Below are 9,159 nucleotides of genomic sequence, written 5' to 3' on the forward strand. Positions count from 1 at the left end.
TTTTTGAGCTTCTGCGGACTTCCCAGATGGGAGTCTTCCTTGTCATTCCACAGTAGCAGGAAGAAAAGCCAGAGTGGGTTTCTGGGGCTGGCCTAGGAGCTGAGGCTACTGGGCCCTCAGGGACCCTTACAGCCATCCTGAAAGCAATGGTGCAGCCCAGGAAGGGCTCCCCAGCCCAGGCTCCAAGGTGAACCCCTCTGAGGCAACGATCTCCCCAACCCTTCACAGCTACTCTGCCTCCCCACAGCCCACCCTGGGCTGTCCCTTAGGCAAGTAGGGCAGTATTGCTCTTCTAATCTTGTGTTACAAATTAATTCCTCTCTTCCCTTAATCATTTTCATTGCCTGCCTCTGAGCTTCACTCCAATCCATCTACTGCTCTCATTCCTTCTCCCACTTATTATTCCCCTCTCTTCCTCCTGCTGGAGGGAGGCCCCTCCAGAGTTGGCTCTCACAGCTGTGCCAATGAGGTGAGCTCCCAATGCTCATTGGGTCTGGCGACCTCTACATTTTGACCCATTCAAGACAGCTGAGTGCAGCAGAAGCACAGGGATGCTGTAATCCAACATACCTGGGTTCAAATACTAACTCTTGCTTGCTGGCTAAGTAGCCCTAGGTAAGTACCTTCTCCTCTCTGGGCCTTGTCTTCACCTATAAAATGGAACTTCTGGCAAGGATCCAGGTGAGAAAACAAGTGCTTTGCAAAGTACCAGTTACATTTCAGTTACTTTGTTCACTTCCTGGGAGGGCCAGTATCCAGAACCTGCTCTCTTCTCAGCCCTCTCTGCTTCTCTTCTCACCTGGGCCCTGCCCCCAAAGCTCCACAGCTCCCTAGCATGGGCACAGAGCCCGACAGCACACCTGTAACTCCTTGGCCACAAACTAGAGCCTCCTTCCTCAACCTGCTATCAGTTTCCTTTGGAAAGGATAGGCTTCCTCTGCAACAGGAAGGAAGAAGGCTAGACCTGAGACAGCATACCAACAATGGAGATGGTAGAGGCAGGCTCCAGGTGGTCTGTGGTGGCGCCTTTTGGCCCAAAGCTCAGAGGGATAGCCAAAGTGCTGCAAGTTTCTCTTCACTTCAACTCCTACATTCACTCTGGAGAAAATAGTCCCTCAGTTTGGCTGCCTGTGCCTTAGGGGTTATAGATCAGGGGTTGAGGGGCTCAGCTTCCTTGTCTGTAAAATGGGGACCATTAGATCTACCTCATAAGCTTGTCATGAGGATTAAATGGCATTAAAATCCATTTTGATAGGCATTTGGATTTTCCCAACAGCCCTGTGAGGCTGGCTGAGGTGATCTTATCCCCATTTCTCATATGTGGAAACTAAGGCTCACAGAGCTAAAACACTCACCCAACTGAGTGCTTACTCCATGCCAAGCACTTGTGAATTCAGCAGCAGAGAACATGGTAGACGTGGCTCTCACCCTTATGGAGCGTATTGTCTGAAAAATGGCAGAGGCAGGATTTGAATCCTGGTCTGTCTGACACCAGTGCCTGTGCTCATACCCAGTACACTAAGATGCCCCATGTTTGAGACAAAGAAAATAAAAACCACTGTAGCTGTATGACAAAAGAAGTAGCTGATGGTGAACAGAGCCTTTTCAGGGCCCATGCCAGCCCTCTAGGAGCTGATGGCCTTGGGGAGTAGACAAGTCTTCCTGTATGCTGAGGCTTGGGGTGGGGGAATGAGGGAGGTTGGAGGAGGAGCTGGGACCAGAAGAGTCCAGCCTGGTTCTGATTTCCCTGGCTAGGGCTGGGAACCAGAGCCTGGTCTGTCTTCAATCCGCCCCTCCCCACCCTCTCTAGTTCATTCACTGCCCCCCCCCCCGACCCCATGCTTCTCTGCTTTCGGGATCACCCATAACCACAAACACATTTGCTAATGGAGCTAGCCTGACCTCTCTGGGATAGCTGGCTGGGCCTTGTGCCTGGGCACAGGCCCGACAAAGGGCAGGGGGCCCCTCCTCCTGGGCCAAACTGCATGCACCTCCCTGGTCACCACCTCTCTGGCTACATAATCCCTCTCCACTGTGACTCCTTCTAGGGCTGTGGAAGGATATGAGAGAAACTGAGGCCACTAGAGGGCTAGGTGGATGACTTCATGCTGTCCACCCTAAGAACAGTGTAGCTAGATATGCTCTTTGATTAACTGAACACTTTGCTTGCCTGAGCTAAGGGGGTTTCTTGGCCTGAGGCTTCCCACATAGCATCTATCTCTGAGAGGGGCCACTTATAAGAGTGGAAAATCTAGGGCCCAGGGAGGGTTGAAGTTCCCTGGATGGTGCAAATGGTTTACACTCGACTACTAACCTAGAGGTTGGCAGTTCAAACCCACCCAGTGGCACCACAGAGGAAAGGCCTGGCAATCTGCTTCCATAAAGATTACAGCCAAGAAAACCCTATGGAGCAGTTCTACTCTGTAACACATGGGGTTGCCACAAGTCGGAACTGACTTGCTGACAATGGATATGAGGGGACTTAAGAGTTGCCTGAGGAGCCCTGGTTAAGTGCTTTGTTGCTGACGGAAAGCCTGTCAGTTGGAACCCACCAGCAGCTTCTCAGGAGAAAGATGTGGCAGTCTGCTTCCATAAAGATTACAGCCTTGGAAACCCTATGGGGCAGTTCTACTCTGTCCTATAAGGTCGCTATTAGTCGGAATTGACTTGACAGCAATGGGTTTGGTTTTTATTTTGGTATGGGTTGCTCAGCAAGGCCAGAGCAGAGGGAGGCTGGGACCTCCCAACCCTACCACTAATGTCCTGGGTAACTTGGGTAATCACTTCCCTTCTCTGAGCCTCAGCCTCCATCCTGACCTATTTCACAGGCTTGTGATATGGGAATGGATATACAAATGTTTTGGAATCTGTAAATTTCTATACCCATGAGAAGGATTGTTACCAGATCATAAGCTCTGTGAAGACAAGAACCATGTCTGAGCCACCTCTGTTTCTCCTGTGACCCCAGCCCTGAGTGCCATTGTGGAGGGTGGGTAGACAGATGGGTCTGTGGGCTGAGAGAGACAAGTCAGTCCTATCTCATCAGCCCTGAGTTCTTGCAGCTTCTGAGAACCAAGACTGATTCCTAGGGTCCCTGAATTCTGGGGTTTCCTGTTACCGGAGCTCACCCCCAACCAAACCTCAATCCCAAGGCCCCAGCCTAACTCAGCTGCCCCCATCTACCATTTTCCCTCCTCCTATCTCCTCCTGTCACACACAAGGCATGCAGCTCAGCTTCCCTCTGCCAAGACACCACCACCCCCCGCCACATAGCCCCCTCTGAAAAGACAGGGGCCTTTCTCTGCCACGTTTCCGGAGGCTTTTCCACTTAACAGGGCCTTGAAATCCATTTGCTGCAGACTGAGAACTTCCTCTCCGTGCTCCTGCCCGCTGGCCCTCTTCTAGGCTGACCCCCCCAGTCCTACCCCCACCCTGGCATCCCCTAGCCCATGGCCCAGCAGCTGTCACCCTGATCTCCCCCTCCCCAGGCCTCCAAGGCCAAGCAGGGAGCACCTGGAGAAGGTACTTGGAGCCCAGGAAGTAGTGGCAGCCTGGGTGAGGAGGGGAAGCTCAAGCTTCCTCCCTAAGAGTGCTGTAAGCTCCAGCCTAGACGCAAAATGTGTTGCCCCTTCTCCAAGTTTGCTGGAAAATGAGGCTACTGCTTTCAAGACTAAAGCCATCAAGGCATTCCATCCTATAACAAACCACCATCCCTCATGAGCCCTGCTTCTACTGGATGACAGCAGTCCGATAACCCTTTAAACAGCCGGGAAGGCTGGTGGTCTTGGGACCACCTCCAGTCCTGTTTCAGCCAGAATCTACAACCTTGGGCCAGTCTACTCCCTTCTCTGGGCCTCTGACCCCCTCTGAGAACCTCCCAGCTCTGACATTCTCTTCTTTCCTGAATGAAACTCTCCCTTTACTTCCCTAGGGTGGTCAATCCCAGGTGTTTGCACTCTTCTTCCTGGAGTCCTAAATGTCTTCACCTTCTGCCACAAAGTTCATTCTCAACTCCACAAGCCTCCCTGATATGATAGAAATGGAAGGCAACTACCATCCACTGAGCACCTACTATGGTCTAGCCCTTTCATATCTCCTCCCTCAATGGGGTGTTAACATATGCATGTTACAGGATGAGAAAACGAAGGCTCGAAAAGGAGAAGTGGCTCACCTACGGTTCCAAGGCCAGGAAATGGTGGCGCCACAACTTGAATCTGGGTAGTTGAACTCCCCCATCTGTGTTCTTTCATTGCCTCCCTCCCCATGCCCATGCCTGCACACCAATGTACCCTGTAATGGAAAGTTTACCATTAATCCATATTTGCTTTGCAGTAGCTATTCACAGAGCTTCAGATCCTGGTTAGGCTTCTAATGATGAGACTCTGTTGATACATGTGCAGCGTGTGACCAACTTTGACCTGAGGCTCCATCTCAGCTCTGTTTCCCTAAAAGGATACAGTCATGCGTCGTTTACATCCACGATACGTTCTGTGAAATAGGATGTTATGTAATTTTGGTGTGTGCAAATACCATATTATGGATGAAGGTCCTTTTAGGCATTAGCTTCCAGAATAAGGAGGTTTTGTCCATCTTAAAAATGTGTTGGGACAAATAACCTCCCTCACAATTAGTTTATCTAAGGTTTCAACAAATTCTGCTGCTGTCTTTGCATCAGCACTCACAGACGCATCATTCACTTTCACGTTATGCAGCGGAAAACATTTGAAGCACTTGAACCACCCAGAGCTAGCACTAAACTTGGTATCGTAGCCTGGTCCTGCTTTTTCTTTAAGCATCTCGAACAAACTTTGTGCCTTAGCAGTGATCTTCATTCAGCATGCTGACAGGGATTCACTTTTGTGTTTGGTCCTTAATCCAGATCATTAGCAATTTCTCCGTATCTGAGACAAGTCCCTTTTGCGTTTTCGTTAGCCTTGTAGCTTTCAGTAGAGTCGATCCTTTAATGGCTCGGAGAATTTTTACTTTGTTTTTGAGGATCATCATGATTGTCTAGTGTGACATGCCTAAATCTGCTACATCCCATTCTCTGATCAGGATTTCTGAAGTCTATTATAACCTGATGGGACCATGGATGTATATGCGGTTGGACGTTGCCCGCCTGGACATTATGAGTCTCATGACTGCATTATTCTGAAGCTGAAGCCAGAGTAAAGAAAAGAAGTATGCCACGATGACAGAGCACTTGGGAGAAGGAGGGAATGGCTTGTGGGCCTCAATTCAACCAACCCAATCGAACACCTACTATGTGTCAAACATTGGTAGCCACTTTCACATACCTACTTTGGTTTAAATGCTCACAACAACAATTTGGGCTAGCAATGATCAATTATGGCCATTTTACAGATAAGGAAACTGAGGCACAGACATGGGAAGTAACTTGCCCAAGACACACAATGAGAAAGTGGCATAGTATGTCCCCCACCACCACACACACCCCTCCCCTTAGCCTACCCACAAGGGAGGAAGGATGATGTCTGCAGGAAGAGGTCTCCCCCATCTTGAAGACCCAGGGCCCAGACAAGAGAGACATGAATACACAGAACCTACATGGCAGGAGGCAGGGCTACAACCCCTCTCTGCCAAAGTTTGCTTTCACCTTGCTGCCTGGAGCTCACCCTTGTTCTGGCTCTGGGGGATGCCTGTCTTTCTCCCCATCTGTCTTTCTCCTCCTTCCCTACTCTGGTTCTCAGCAATGAATTTATGTGAAACCTGGACTGAATTACCACCCATTACCCAACCTGCCTCGTTCCAAATCCCTGGTATTAATGCAATCAATGGAGGAGAAGCAGGCTCCTATCAGCTGCCTGTCTGGCCCTCCCAGGACTGACTTCCCAGCGCTGCTAAAACCATGCACCTCCAATCCCTCCTCCTCCTTATATGTGTACAGGCCCCCACACACCATTCACATATATGCCTATCAAAACTAAGCAGGTCCTATACTCACAACGGAGACCCTCTGGAAAAATAAGTTGAATTAAAGAATATAATATGTTTACGTTTGTTCTTTCAGTGAACACCTATGGAAGGAACACCAACTACGAGCCAGGCACTGTTTTTAGGTACTAGGCATATCGCAGTGAACAATCCAAAGTCCCTGTTTTCATGGAACTTATAGTCTAGTGAGGGGACGGGGGTGGAAAATAAACAAGCAAGCCATAAATGAACAAGATAATCACACACTGTGGCAGGAACGATGAAGAAAATAAACTAGGTTTATCTGATTACGAAGGAGCCCTGGTGGTGCAGTGATTAAGTGCCTGGCTGCTAACCAAAAGGTCAGTGGTTCAAACCCACAAGCCACTCCATGGGAGAAAGACATGGCAATCTATTTCTGTAAAGATTTACAGCCTTGGAAACCCTATGGGCAGTTCTACCCGTCCTGTAGCATCGCTATGAGTCAAAATCGCCTTGACGGCAGTGGGCTTGGTTTTTTTGTTTTATGTGATTATGATGGGAGACGGAGCTGTTTTAGATGGAGTAGTCAGGGAATTACCTCATTACCTCAATGAGGAGGTTATGCTTCAGTTAAGAATCTGAGCGACAAAAAAGAGCCAGCCATGTGAGGATCTCGGGGCAGAGGGTTTGAGAGAAGAAGAACAGAAAGTGTAAAGACCCTGAAATGGAAATGAACGTGGTGAGAAAAGGGGTAGAAGATGAAATTGGATAGATAGGCAGGGACCATATCACAGAAGTTCTTATAAGTCATGGTAAAGAGTTTGAATTTTACTCTAAGTATGATGAGAAGTCATCAGAAGATTTTCAAGCATGTTTAAGAACATGGCTGATTTTGTGCTTTAGAAAGATCACTCTGGCTGCTAAGAATTGGATTGTTGAGGGGCAAGGGTAGAAGCAGGGAGCCCTATTGCTATTCCAGATGAGAGATGGTGGTGGCCTGGGCTAGGCTGGTGACAGAGAGAAGTGGATATCAAGTAGGTAATTAGACATACCAGTCAGGATCTTTCTGATAACCTCAAATGGATGGTTTCTCCACATTTCCGCTTGGGTGTTGTTGAATGTGTCCTCCCAAAATATGTGATGTAAATCCTAACCTCTATACCTGTGGTTATAATCCCATTTGGGAATGGGTTGTCTTTGTTATGCTAATGAGGTAGGATTAGTGACTGGTGTATCTTGAGCAGGGCTTCTGAATCTGTTCATTCAGATTCAAACCCTTGCTGAGAATTTTCATTTCTAACAAGTTTCCAGGTGATGTTAATGCCGCTGGTTAGAGACCAATTCTGAGAACCACTAATAGAGCCCATACCAAACCAAACCCACTGCCTTTTAGTCGATTCCGACTCATAGCGACTCTAGAGGATAGAGTAGAACTTCCCCATAGGGTTTCCAAGGCTGTAAATCTTTACAGAAGTAGACTGCCACAACTTTCTCCCATGGAGCAGCTGGTGGATTCGAACTGCTGACCTTTTGGTTAGCAGCCAAGCTCTTAACCACTGCGCCACCAGGGCTCCACTAGTAGAGCAGTGGTTCTCAAAATTCAGTATATGTAAGAATCACTGGCAATCTTGTTCAAATGTAGATTCTGATTCAGTCTCTCTGGGGTGGAAATGCAAATTCTCAGCAGGGATTCAAACCAAATGAACTTGTTCGAAGCCCTGATCTTAAGTCAATCTCTTTTGAGATATAAAAGAGATTAAACATAAGTTAGCAAGGAGAGACAGGGAAGAGAAATGCCAGGCACATGAAGATCACCCAGGAAGAGAAGCTCAAAGAGACAAGGATCTTCCTCCAGAGCCGACAGAGAAAGAAAGCCTTCCCCTAGAGGAGGCATCCTCAATTCGGACTTCTAGCCTCCTAAACTGTGAAAAAATAAATTCTGTTGTTAAAGCCACCCATTTATGGTATTTCTGTTACTGCAGCACTAGATAATAAGACAGATGTCTAATTGTTGTTGTTGTTGTTGTTAGTTGCTAGGAGTTGACTCTGACTCATGGGTGATCACATGTATAACAGAATGAAACATTGCCCAGTCCTATGCAAACTTTATGAGCGCTGGTATGTTTGAGTTCATTGCTGTGGCTATAATGTCAATCAGGCATCTCAAATATACCATGGCTACAAAAGAATCCTTGATTACCCGCACCAAACCAGACTGTTAGATACATAAGCATGAGGTTTAGGGGGGAGATCAGGATTGGAGGTACATATTTTGAGGAGTCGTTGGCATATAGATGCCATTTAAACCCATAGGACTCAATGGAATCATCTACTGATCAAGTACAGACAGAGAAGACACGAACACCTAAGAGAGAGCACCAACATTTAGAGGAAGAGACAACAAAGAACCAAAGAAGGAGCAGAGAGGTGAGAGGAAAATCAGAAGAGTGGTTCTAAGAGAGGGTGGGCAACTATATCAAATACTGCTCAGAGGTCCAGAGAGATAAGACAGACCATTGGGTCATTTGTGACCTTGACAAGAGCAATTTCAGTGGGGATGGAAGTTCATCAGAGTAGCTAGAGGCAAGAATGGGCCGTGAGGAAGCAGAGACATTGAGTGTAGATAGACATCTTGAAAGGTTTTGCTGTGAAGGAAAGCTGAGAGATTAGACAGAAGTTGGAGGAGTGTGTGGGTAAGGAAAAGTAATAGGATCAATGGATTGGAGGTCTAAGTGAGGATAGAGCATTGTTAGAGTAAGGGTACTAAAGGGAGTGAACTGGAAGAATAGGGGGTAGGATCAAAGAGTGGAATGTATAGTACACATTACTGGGGAAGCCGGCACAACTTATATAAGGAAAGGTCATGGAAGCTCCATAGACACATCCAAACTCCCTGAGGGATCATATTGCTAGGTGGAGGGCTGTGGGGACCATGGTCTCGGGGAACGTCTAGCTCAGTTGGCATAACATAGTTTGTAAAGAAAATGTTCTACATTTTACCTTGGTGAGTAGCGTCTGGGGTCTTAAAAGCCTATGAGCAGCCATCTAAGATACTCCACTGGTCTCACCTCTTTGGGAGCAAGGGAGAAGGAAGAAAACAAGATACAAAGGAAAGATTAGTCCAAAAGACTAATGGACCACAACTACCATGGCCTCCACCAGACTGAGTCCAGTACAACTAGATGGTGCCCAGCTACCACCACTGACTGCTCTGACAGGGATCACAATAGAGGGTCCCAGACA

The sequence above is a fragment of the Trichechus manatus genome, unplaced genomic scaffold (assembly GCF_000243295.1).
Source record: "Trichechus manatus latirostris isolate Lorelei unplaced genomic scaffold, TriManLat1.0 scaffold00070, whole genome shotgun sequence".
Lineage (NCBI taxonomy): Eukaryota > Metazoa > Chordata > Mammalia > Sirenia > Trichechidae > Trichechus > Trichechus manatus.